This window comes from Neodiprion pinetum, chromosome 4, assembly GCF_021155775.2.
Source record: "Neodiprion pinetum isolate iyNeoPine1 chromosome 4, iyNeoPine1.2, whole genome shotgun sequence".
In the NCBI taxonomy this organism is placed as follows: Eukaryota; Metazoa; Arthropoda; class Insecta; order Hymenoptera; family Diprionidae; genus Neodiprion; species Neodiprion pinetum.
Window position 1 is genome coordinate 19,316,256 of NC_060235.2, and position 13,290 is coordinate 19,329,545.

A 13,290-nucleotide genomic window follows, 5' to 3' on the forward strand; every position below is an offset into this window, starting at 1 on the left:
ACCTCGATCCGTGTCACTCTGGCGATTTTTTGGCGATATTGTCACACATATTCGAAGACTCTGTAATTTTTTCAGCAAAAAAAAGGGTCCTTTTTGTATAAAAAAAATAATTTCTTCCTTTTTTGGTAAAAAGTCAGCGTTAACGGAACGTAACAATTTTTTCAAAAATTCCTCTCGAAAGCTAACAAAAAACTACAACTTTTATGTTGAGTCATTTTTTTTTTTCAGTTACTTCAAGTTTCCGAGATATATTCGTTTGAAAAAAAAACGGCAATTTCTCAAATAATGAATTAAAAAATCTGAAAAAATTCACATAGAGTAACTTTTAGTAGTACTTTGATATAACCAATTATGGGGCAGATCTGAGATGGTCGAAAAAAAAGTAGCCGAGTTGACGGAGAATCCGTCATTTATATTTTATATGCATATACACGTATGTGTGTATATTGCTTATGTACATGCATACGTGTAATGTAAATGCAGCATATAAATAGGAATTTTACGAGTATATAAGGGCGAGAATTTATCGTCGAGGAGAATTGCTCCCCCATGGAGGAATAAGACGCATTGCCGAATCATTCGGTTAGCTCAGTGTCGCACGGATCGTTAAATTATGCAGTTTTATGACCCTGAGATATAAGCTCGTGGCCCTTTTAACTATCGGTATTCGAGCTTAGGTAGGTAAATGTTATCAACTCGTTTCAATCGCACGGATCGTATATGGGGCATTCCATGCCAACTCGATTAACGTCGCTCCCAATGCTCGCCATTTCTGGTTTTGTTGAAAACTTTTTGTGGAATTGTTCCGATTTCGAAATAGTACCCTGAATATTTTTCAACCTTTTTTTTTTGGTAAATTTGCTTTACTTATGATTTTTGAAAAACCAACGTGCCATCTTAGATATCTGATTATTCCAAACTGTTTCATTGTTCGCAATTTTTTTATCATAAAAAAAAAAGAAATCTTTTTTTTGGGAAAATCTGAAAAAAAAAATTTCGAAATCCTGGGTTATGTATAAAAATGTTTGACCAGCAGCCCACAAGCAACTGTCAATTGCTTGTGTTTTTTTTTTTTTTTTTTCTTTAATTTTTGTATCTTCAAAAAATTCAAACAAGATTTAGGAGCGAATGCTTTTTTACGGTAAAACTAAAGATATGCCGGTTTTCAAAAATCATACATAACACTAATTTATTGAAACAAATGTGAAAAAATTTAGGGTACTGATCGAAATGCTCAACAGCCATGACGAATATAACAGTTATTGCTTTCGATATTTCGCCGATCAATTTATGAACTTGGTAGATCAAAGCCTTGAAAAATTCTTTTCGTAATTCAGATGCTTATTCATAATCGGATCGAAAGAAAATGTTTGCCAATTTTGTCGAGGACTTTGAATTCATTGATGGTAAAAACACGGCAGAAAAGTTAAAACGGCGCGTCGGTCTGCCTTTTAAAATTCGTCTGGTTTCGGAAAAGTAAAAGAAATGTGAAAAAAGAATCGTAAAAAAAAAAAAAATATTGTTCCACGATTACGCAGCGATATTTAGATAGATTATTTTTTCTTCTGCATATTATTTATACAGATTATTAATTTTCGTTTGATAAAATAGAATATTTAATCGATGCGACACCGGATCATTTCAAATATTTTTCCAGCCGTGAACGATCCTGGTATTATAAAAAAAAAAAAAAGGAAAAACTAATCAACCTCGTAACTCTTATCATTGGAAAACCAATCGTTGAAATTTTGAGTTGAACAATGATCGGTTTTAAATCGCTATTGAAATATAACATATACCTAGGTATTACATATTACGTATTATCAGTACCCGTAAAACGATGAAAGACCTGAAGTAAAATAATTAAAAAAATGAATAAAAACTCAAACTAGACCGAATTTTCGATGAAACTCTCACCCTATTTGGAACGTTTCGCGCTATTATGTGACATTTACATCCGGCAGACGTGCGTCAATATTCGTTCAGCAAGCGCTGCAGCGTATATATACATAAACATATATATAGGTATATATACGAGATATGTATACGTCGGCATCACACACATTCAGACGCATGGATACAGTCCGCGCATATATCAGAGAAACTGGGTCAGCATGCCCGGCACTAAGGTGAAAATTACGCTCCAAATTTTCACAGAATTAAATTAAACTTCGAGATCATCAATCTTGTTGAAACAATCGCGGGCTAAGAATCAGACGATACAAGCGTTAATTAACACTTTCGGCGCGATGGGCAAAAGTTGATTCGATTTTTACCGAGACATTGAATTTCGACAGAATATATGGGGAAACGATTTAAAGTTGTATTTAAAAAAGTAACGACACGTTTTGACTTTTCTTGGTTTTTTTTTTTTTTTTTTTTTTCCCCAGTAGTTTGTTCTATTTTTACCGAGGCATTGAATTTCGAAAGGATATATGGAGAAACGATTCAATATTGTATTTAAAATGGTAAAAAAAAAAATTTTCGAATTTTTCCAGGTTTTTCTCCAATTTCAAAACTCCGCGGATCGTCGTTTAATTGTTTACGGGAATTATCTTTTCGGAAAACAATGCTATGGAAACTTCGTTCGATTATCGTGGAAGCTCAAAGCTCTGATTCTCCCATTCTCACCGTTCGATCCTGACTCTCCCTAAAAAGCTGCGAAGCGGCGCCGCCGAATGGAATTAATTATCACACCTCGTTCGCGCTCCCCTTGGTAATATTAGATCGGCTCTGCCGGCTTCTGCCAAAACCTCGATTCAACACTCGAAAATTCACGATTCTACTCGCCCGTCGCAGATTCGTGCAACGTTCGTTTCCTCGAGACTTGGAAATAATATGTGCGAAGTAGATTTGCGCGATTTCTCAAGGAAGACTGTGAAAGGCAAAAGTGGCTCTGCTATGTTTCGAAGTTTCGATATTTTTTGCAACGTTTTTATTTCCTGCCGAATTCTTACGTCAAATTTCACCGTCTCAAATTACGAACGCAAAAATTTCGAACATACCTTTCATTGCAATTACGTATTTGATCAAAATAAAGCTCAATCGAATGTATTTGCTAATCAGATGGAACAGATTCAACCGAACGCTTCGCTGTTTGACGAACGAAATAATCGCTGGATTTCCACCATTCTGTATAGCAAATGATCCGCTTTTTTTTTCAATTCAATGCTCTGCAAATCTCGAATAAATATCTAGCTAATCAGTACCTCGATTAATTAGCATTATTTGAGATAACTATTAAATCGAAATGTTGCGAAAAAAAAGTCCAATTTTCGGTGATTGATAAGCTGAAAATGATCCAATCAATCGTCACACTTTTGTGTAATGACTAATTCCTGTTTACTGTGTGAATTTTTTTTTTTTCTTCTTTTTTTTGTTTTCTTTTTCTGCGCATAGAATCAGATTCGTGCAATCGAATCTCTAGTTATAGAAAAATAACCGCTCATCCGATTTTAAATTTAATGCCAACGCAACGAAAATTCCAGAGCAGAGGCGTATAAATATAGCTTATACTGTATGCAAATAATCAAAAGCTCGTTGTATAATAATAACTTTCTCTCTGTCTCTCTCCCTCTCTCTCTCTCTCTCCAAATTGCGGAGCTGCAAGTTATCTCGTTGCATTGCGTTGTTGTCCGGCATAGATATATGCGCGGAGTTGTACTTACAGATATTCCTACAAATCATACACGTGTCTCTGTTCTTCTGCAAATGAAGAGGTAAATGAAGAAAAAGGAAGGAGAATGAAGAAAAAAGCACGACAGACCTCGACCTCCAGCTGCGCCAGACTGAAGCTCCTCTCATTCTCGTCTCTTTGCTCCTTGTGACGCACGTTATACGCGTAACATAAATTCGCAGCCTCTTAGCAAGCCTATTTTCGTGCAATTAGCTCTACGATAACAATATCAGTCATTGGGTACAACAGATGTATATGAAAATTTCGATATAAAGAGAGAAACAGTTTTGCAGAAGAATAACGTTTTTATCCATCTAATCGGTAGGGTGTAAAAATTTTTTTCACTTTTATTCAGACATTTAAAGACAAGAAATTTGACGTTTGTAAACCACGAATTCTCAAGGATTGTAACAAGTCTGAAAATATCTGGATTATATAGTCTTATTAACTCCGACGTTATTTCTGATTTTTCATGTTATTCTAAGGTATTCAATAGAGATTTTATAAAAAGTTTTCAGACGTACGAATTGAGTTTTATAAAAATTCTGTTATAAGTATAAAAAAAAATTTCTGAAATATTTTTAACACGTATAATCGACGTCGTAGATAAATTTTCAAGAGATTTTCGCGAGAAATTTTAGAATCAATTTTTTGATTACATCATGTCAGAACTTTATGTAAAATCTCTGTCGAATATCGACTGTAGGTGTTCGAATTACCAAAATACAATCAGATGCAATCTGAATTCAACAAATACTCGTTTAAAAATTGTGAGGAATATTTTTTCAGTTATGTCATTCTATATTACAGGAAAAATTTTGTAAACGCTACAGTAATAGACACAATAGTCAGAGAAATCACATTAATCTGCTATTATTTACGAGAAAAGTATATAATTTGTCAGATTTTCAAGAACAATAGATTATTTTATTCGTTTCTGAATTCCCGACGATTTGTCCGAAACAGATTTTTTCTTGAGCTCGTCAATCGATATAGAAAAAATCCGGTATATAGAATCATTTTAATTTACAGACAAGAATCTTGTGATTTAGCACTAAATTCATTATATTGTTACCGAGAATGCTTCTGTGAAGTTAATAACTTGTTTTGCATGAGTCAATTATGTTTAAAATTCAGCGTTACAAAATCTTATCTTGAATGTATTTATATTTAAGGTGAGTATTTGTATTAATATTTACAATAATATATATTTAAGGATGATACGGGGTGTACAGTCAGGTGAAAAAAGTGTTGAATCGTAAACTGGTTGAAACAGAGGGTTAAATAGTATCGGTGAGGTTAAGCTAGGATCATTCGACTATAAAAGTTTCAGTGATCAGGGAGAAAATGTTAAAACACTGAAATTGAAGCACAAATTTATTGTTATTTCAACTACATCATAGAACTCTCACTGTTATAATATTTTTTTTTTTTTTTTTTTTTATCAAAAAAATCATATCACAATTTTAATTCAGTTTTGCAACGTTTTTATCTGGATCACGCAGTTTTCTCCAATCAGATTCACCTCGATCATCTTCGCTCGTTCTCTTTAGCGTTTGGTTCGTAGTATTTTTTATTTGACCAATACTCGTTAAATCTCTGTATCGTCACGTTTTTGTTTCGACTAATATTTTCATCCGACTGTACGTCCGATGCGGAAAGTTTGACGGTCAGATCGTCGGATTCGCGAGAGGCGTTGACCGGGGAGTCAAACCCGGGGGGCGTAAATCCGTTATCACCGTCACTCGGTCGTGTAAATCGCTGTAACTTGTTACGCGTGTGTGTGCCTTCGCTTTCACACATCCGTAGGCGTGTGTTCGGATCACGTAATGCAGGTAGAAGCGTCAGAAACACGAACGCGGAAATGCGTTTGCCTGCAGAAGGGCTGATATGACCGCAAGTTCAACCGCTGCCGTGAAAGCTTTCGTGTCACGTCCGAATGGCGAAATTTTTTTGCTTTCGACCAGCTGAGTTAGTATGTAAAACGGTCATTTTAGTGCTTGGAAAAAATATGTACACACTGAGATGAGTTTCATTTTTGTACAGTTACTAGAAAATTCTATCGGTAAAAGAATAGGTTTCGTAGGAGTGACGGTTCGAATATTTTTTAAATTAGTGTGATTATAGGTGTCACGCTGAGAGAAATTTGTAGTTCCGATTGCCGCTCAGTCCTTAAATATTTTCATTTTTTACCACAATCGGAAAATATAGTTCTAGGTACGAAATGAAAATTAGTTTTATCCGTTACTATTCTGTCTCATTACCATCGTTGTTACTAGATTTTCTTATATCTGTTGCGAAAATTTAATGATGTGCAGCTATAAATTGACGTTAAAGTCTTATTTAATTAAAAAAGTAGAGTAAACCGAAGAAACTGATTTTGCGTTGCGATTACCAAAAAAGGATCGACGATAGCGCAAAATGGTTACGCGTACCTCGTTTTTCGTAATTCCAATAATATTCGAACAGTTTTTTTAACGATACCTGTTTCACTAAATTTTTCTAGTTACTATAACGGATAAAATGTTTTTCAGTGCAATATCGCGTTTTCTGATTACTGTTACGGTGAGTCTGTTTTTTTAAGTTAACTGCATATTTTCGATTAAATGACGAGGTCTCAGCATCGATTGTTTAATCATCCGCCAACATCGAATTGTCGCGTTAGTTACAAAAAGATATTGCACGATTTTATACAATAAGGCTGTCATTTCGCTTTTATCCTGTGCGTAATCTTGTGTAATTTCGACTCAATTAGTTCAATAAATTGTGGTCGTTATTAGTATTTTCACGATAATCAAACGCGATATATTGTTTTATAACAAACTGAAATCATCTGTCGATTCCTATTCTCAATTACGCCAATTTTTCTTCGAATAAAGAAAACAAACTGTGATAGTTGCACCGATTAATAGAAGAAATCGAATTACAAATTCGTGATACGAAATGATGTATCTTCGACGTGAGACAGATTGACGAAAGATCGAGAATTGTAAACCGTGGTGAAAGAAGATTGATTGTGTAGTAAGTTTTTAATTCAAAATATATCGTCCTTTGTTCAAACAAAAAATCTTGCAGCTACAGAATAAATTGTCGGACCCTTGATCTTTGACAGTTTATTGAAGTGCGTATCTGCATACATATCGGGGTGTTTCAGAAAAAAGTAATCTGCGATTTTTGACAATGGCACACCGTAAGAAGTTTGTTTAGGTTAAGAGAAAGATTCTGTCAAAAAAATAAGCGCTCATATGATTTTTCACTTTTCTACATTTTTTTTATATTTACGAATAATTTTTTATATCATTGCTTACATCAATCATAACATCAATTCACGTCACAAAGAAGACCCACACTTGTAATATCAAGTCTTCGGTTGATGTTTGAGAATTGTATCCAACGAATTTTCCATCATTAATTCAATCCCTTAAAATGGTTATAATTTAATGTATACCTTTAGTTTAGGAGAACAAGATTCCCGGTTGATATGTTGTTGTGTTATGGATCGTGATCCTTGGTCTGAATATAAATATCAGGAAGGAAATAATAACTCAAGTGCTACAACGCGTTTGTTCACAAATTCAGAAAATTTTGAAAAATAGTGAAAAATCAAAGGAGCGCGATCTTCCGCATAACGTACAATGCTCATTTTTTCACAGAATCTTTCTTTAAACTCAAACAAGCTTCTTAGGGGGAAAATCGTAATTTATTTTTTTTCTCAAATGCCCTCATACACATACACACATATACCATCTACACTACACAATACACTGACATACTCACTGCATTGCAATGTCCGTCACATGGATATCGGATGCCAATACGGCATGCTAACGAAGCCGTTGACATATTTCCCGTTCCGCAGACCTCGAATAAATATTGAGTTTTTTTTTTTTTTTATTGGCTCCCTATTCTCGTCGTTTTTACTTGATACGAATAAATCGATAAAATATATTTTTATGCATATTATTTCCTTGTATTTTCGTTTCTGTTTATCCCTCTGAATAAACCAATGAATAAATGAAACGATAAAAAAAGACAAGCAAAGTTTAGGCAAACTTCGACGCAAATAAGAAGGTGTCAAAAAAACGGAGGGAAAATTATGTAGGCAGGTGGACGTAGGAGTCAGTTTCACCTTTGCCGGGGCCTGTTTAATTATTCACCTGAGCTTCTCTTCGAAACGTTTCAAACACATACGCAGATAACCCTTGGCGAGTCGACGAATCCGCTGGAGCGGATAAAAGGAAAGAAGAAGTAGGTGTAAATACGAAGAGAAGGAAAGGAAAGAAAAAAAAAAACTTATCGCAAAAAGTAAAAGGAAGAAATACAAGAAACGAAAACGCGGAACGAAACGGGAATAAAAGAGGGAAATGAAACGAGGAAATTTCTTATCAGAGACTGGGAAACACCCCGTTTCACCTTATCTGCTATACCTGTATCTACGAATGTATACAAACCTGTATACACGTATATTCTACATCCAGTCACGCATCTCCGAGCAAAGCGAATATTTGCCGCACGACTGCTGTCTGCGCGTTTTATCTGTATACACGTATACTTGAAAAATCATTGAATGATCGCAATAGCAAGATGAGAGAAACTGAGAGAGTAGAAATTCCAAGGGAAACGGAAAGCGCAAATTATTGCCGAACGATACAGCCGCGGTTAAAAGAATAATATCGGACCATGCGATCAAAGCAGAAACATTGTCATTGCGAAATAAAAAATGTAAGCACTGTTGAATCGTATTTTGAAATATTTTCGAGTGGTTAAAGATTGTCTTTAATTTATACAATTTTTCGCAGATGTCATTTTAATGTTAGAAAATTACGAACAAATTTATACAGATATACGTAAAGATGCACAGTTTGTTTATTAATTTTACGTCGATCGAGAAATATTTTTTGTTTCAAACCGGACATGTAAGTAGCAAAATTTTCCCAAACTCTGTACAGAACGAAATTTTTTCTGTACGAGATTTATATGAAGGAAGTAAAACTTGCACGAGTTTGACTAAAAATAGGTTGGATTTGTTGCAAAACTTCAAACAAAACAAGTTCAATTTGTTCGAGCTTGATAATAAGTAGACAAAATTTGCACGACCCTGAAATAAAACAAGCAAACTTCGCGGTAACTTGACTCGAAGTAAATTAAATTCCGATGAACTTTACGCGAAACGAGTTAAATTTGCATTGTGATCGTTACAGCTGAGAACGAGCAAACTTTTCTCGAAACAAGAAAATCTTGCGCAAACCTTACAGGAGTCGACGAGTCAATTTTACACAAAACTTGAAAAACTCGGATTTCATGGCAAAAAAATTAATTAACTGAATAATTTGTCGTACTGTTTTATCAACGATAAATTTTTTCACGAGCCATTATACTTTCGGCGATACAAGAACGGTTCGTTCAGCGTCAATATAATTAACACCATAGCGATAATGGAAATTAATTTATCGCGAATCGTTAAATAAAAGAAAAAAATCGAATATCTTGCAAGACCGTTTCATACAAATACCGAATTTGCGAATGCAATCGGTTATTAAATCCGAGCCACACCTCGACTAAATTTTGACTTGTACAATACGAACCAATATCAAAAATTTGATTCAATTCGAAGAGAGGTCGAATAACTTTTTTTTAAAAAAAAAAAAGCACCGACACCAATTTATTTAACTACAAATTTATGTGTAGTGGATAAATTTTCCAGTGAGTTTATGTACGACTGAATTTCAGTTGCTTACCAGCAATTCTTTTTTCTCGGTTGTCAAAACCTTGACACGGTACTTTTCGTCTGCATAATTCAAAACGCGTCAAAAAAAGAAGAGAGAGAAAGAGAGAGAGAGAGAGAGAGAGAGAGAGAGAATGCTTTTTCTCTTTATCCTTGTAAAGTGTCCGCGGAAATAATTTACATATTGAATAATAATCCGAGCAGTGGTCCATGCAGCTACCCTCTTCACCGTGCGTTTAAAATGCTGGAATGTTTACTAGAGACAGGGATTCCAATCCCACGTATGGAATAAGGATGAACAACAGAGAAGAATAAAAACAATCTCGCTGGTACGAAATTCAAGTGAATTTAAATAAAAATTTGAAATACGGTAAGAATTGGAAAAAAAAAAAAAAATGAGCTGGCAACGAAAAATGGGATGCAAAGTTTTTTTTTTTTTTTTTAGTTGATGTACTGACTTTTACTCTCATATTTTTCCCTTCCTTTTTGCCATCTCTTCGATTTTTGATAACTGAATTTTTTATCTTCACTTTTCGTCGCGTATATAATAATGTTACCCACTTCCGCTAATTAATAAAATATGTAAAACCAATTTCGACATAATGAAGGAAGGTATCAATTATTGTCATAGAGTAACTCATGTCCAGTAAATTTTTTGAACACTTGTTATTGCGAACACTTTTATCACGTTTTATCGGCAGTAACTGATTTGATGTAATTGTTAACGATGATTAATTAACTCATAGTAGCCTTTTTTTCCTGGATTTTCCCTGAAATTTAATGTAGTTTAATAAAATATATAACGCGAACAAAATATCTGTAAAATATTCATTCTTATGCGAAGAATTTTCAATTCTCAAAAGTATTGTACTGCATAAATATTTCCCAGCGCGAAGAAAATAAACAGTACGCAAGTTTGAAGCTGGTAAACAACATGTAGGATTGAAGTTAGTAACGTTATTGCAACGATGCATTTCTATGAAAATAATCGTTATTTCACAACTTGGAATTAATCTGGAATTCAGATTGAGTAAAAATTGTTTCTTCGAGCCGTTAAGAGATCAGAAATGTATCAGAAGTGAATTTGGGATGTGTGCGAAATAACGAGAATCAACGACATGTTGAAGTTAGTAACGTTAACAGTAACGATTAATCTTGAGGAAGAACCGTAAAATTTCGCGAGTTTAGAATTGTTCGAAATTGCGCAAATCATAATAAAACAAGACGCACTTATATTTTGAAATCCAAGTTTCTGCAATGGAATTGAAAATTGCGAACAACTTCAACCTTGTGAATCAACGCTTACGGATGACTGTTTGAAGAAAATCGTTCCGACAACGAAAAATTATGATTCTTTTTATTTGACTTGAAGAGGTATCCAGTTTTTGGACAAATTTATAGTAATACTCTACAACTGTTGGCTGTATAACATATGTGTTGTAAATTGCGAAATGAAATGCGAATCATGAATAAATCATTTCAAAAATTATTAATAATGATATGCCCGATCAGTTTTCAATCGATGCGATTTGCATTATATGTTAGAAAATTAATCAAATTCAAGATTGGTTTTTTATGGCAGAGTTCGCAATTAGAAGAGAGTTTTTCTGCTGTTTTTAGCTGAGTATTGTGGCGGGAAAATTTCGTCAAAGAACGCCACTGTGCAATTCGTGCTAGAACAACATCCTGCTTTCAAAATCTTTTCACTTTCGTAATCGCATCTAATTACAAATGATTTCTACATATGCAGTGCGATTATCAGGATTAAATTCAATAATCGAAAATGTTAAAACAAGTTTTGAAAATCAGATGAAATGATTGTTTTTTCAAATTTAATAAATTCACTGAAAATTGTATTATATTCACAGAGTTTTGAAACTGTTTTTCTTTTCCCATAAACGTGAGCGAATTCTTTTTTTTTTCAAAATCGGTAATAAAATATCTCCCAATCCATACGCTGATTGAGAAAAGGAAGCAAATACACCAAACTATACTATAATGTAACAATTACGTCTGAGATTATCACTAATTTGTTATTCTTTATTCAGTTTAATGAAAACACTTGGGGAAAAAGATTGTAAAACTTGAATCGAATCAAAGCGAAATTTTTTCTTGAATCGATCAAACTTCTTCGGATTAACTTTGTTTTTCTGTTTAAAAAAGATGTTTCGTCAGAAATCGATAGATCAATGATCGATCCACGCAATATATCCGAAGTGCTGCTTCATTCGTGCCAAAATCGTGAATTGTTGAAACGAGTGGTCGGTAAAAAATGGCTACGAATTTGAATGATCGAAAGAAAGTTATATAAAAAATTCGAAACGCGTGACCTTTAGAATCGGGATTAATATCGAGAAAACTTTTTCAAACAAGATTTATCTCCGCAGTGAGGACGCGACGGTCCAAAGCATAAATCGTGAGTGTATAAATCGCGGTTCCCGCGATATCACAACGATCCCAACACCCAGAGCCCGAAAGGTTTGGGAGACTTGGAAATCCAGTCGTGTCACAATTACTCGCGTGAAGCGTTAGGCGAAAGCTCGTCCGGTGAGAAAGCTTTGGCGTCACTCGCTGCTTTACGTTATCCGAAAGTTTATTAACATCGAATTGCGTGTGATAAAATGTCGCCAGGCGAACTCCGGGTGTATGATGGATAAACAAGATTCGTGTATGATGGATCTGCAGATGCACGCACTGCACGTATGACTTAACAACTCACGAGGGAATCGAATGTAGCAGTAAGACTTGCCGTCGGTCAGGATGATCCAGAGAGGACGGGTTCTTCGCCGGCACTGATCGTGAGTCTGTAGTCGGCTCGTCGCGTGCAGGTGGATCGGGTGACGGATGCGGATGCGGATGCGGATGCGGGGAAACCGGACCGTTTTTCGCTCGGCTAATGCGGCGGCGGCGGCGGCTACGGCGGCAAAAGCTCGGCTGCAGGGCGGACAGAGAACAGGTAGAGAGGCAGGTCTGGACCTGGATTATGGTACGTGGTGCAGCGGGGCCGGGGGCTGGCGCGACACTGTCCTCGGCGTGCTTGCGACTCCCGCCCCGCGCACCCCCGACGCGCAACGACACCCCCACCCCACCCCCGAAAGCTCCTGACGGAGGACGGAGGACGGAGTCGCGTTGCGTACCTACACCGACCTACACTGGGCGAACGAGTCGAACATTTACAGAGATTTTTTAGTTCCGGTTACCGCTCGGTCCTTGACTATTTTCATTTTTTACCACAATCGAAAAGTATAGTTTTAGGTAGAAAATGAACATTGGTTTTCTAGCCTTTACCGGAAAGTCTAGTATCCGTTGCTATTCCTTCTCGTTGCGATCACTGTTGCTATATTTTCTTGCAACTGTTGCGAAAATTCAATGCGCGTGCAACTATGAATTGACGTTAAAGCCTTGTTCAACTAAAAAGGTGGAATAAACCGAAGAAACTGATTTTGCGTTGCGATTATCAAAAAAGGATCGACGATAGCGCAAAATGGTTACGCGTACCTCGTTTTTCCCGATTCCAGCAATATTCAAGCAGTTTTTTTTTTTTAACGATAACTTTTTTACTGAATTTTTCTAGTTAGTATAACAAATGAACTATTTCTCAGTGCCGCTTCTCTGCTTTCAGAGGAAGGAGGAACCTGCTGCAATCGCCCCGAAAATGAAAAGTCGAGTTTCCAGCGGATTTCGACGTTTCGGATGGACGTCTGTACGCGTCAGATCAATTTTTTTGTCCCACGATATCTCGAGAACGAGTTATTGGATTTTTATTACTCTGACGGCGATAGACGCGATATTTTCAAACTTGGGACTGATTTGATTTTGGATCAGGTCGGTTCGGTACTTTTCAAATTATTTGAATAAATTATGGTGTCTTGAGAAGGGATGAAAGGAT

At 35.6% G+C, this 13,290-nt stretch overlaps 1 protein-coding gene across 8 annotated transcripts in view; it reads right to left on the bottom strand.

Moving 5' to 3' along the window:
* mub (poly(rC)-binding protein mub) overlaps positions 1–13,290 on the bottom strand; it is a 128,257-nt gene that overhangs the window by 75,946 nt on the left and 39,021 nt on the right. For 5 of the 8 annotated variants that reach the window (XR_006883005.2, XM_046624809.2, XM_046624806.2 and 2 more), the window contains exon 1: positions 12,121–12,405. The exons of 1 other annotated variant lie outside the window; for it this stretch is intronic. The gene's annotated coding sequence lies outside the window, so the exon portion shown is untranslated. Of the gene's footprint in view, positions 1–12,120; positions 12,406–13,290 lie in introns of those variants that run through there. 2 more of the 8 variants (XM_046624808.2, XM_046624797.2) reach the window with 1 other exon arrangement.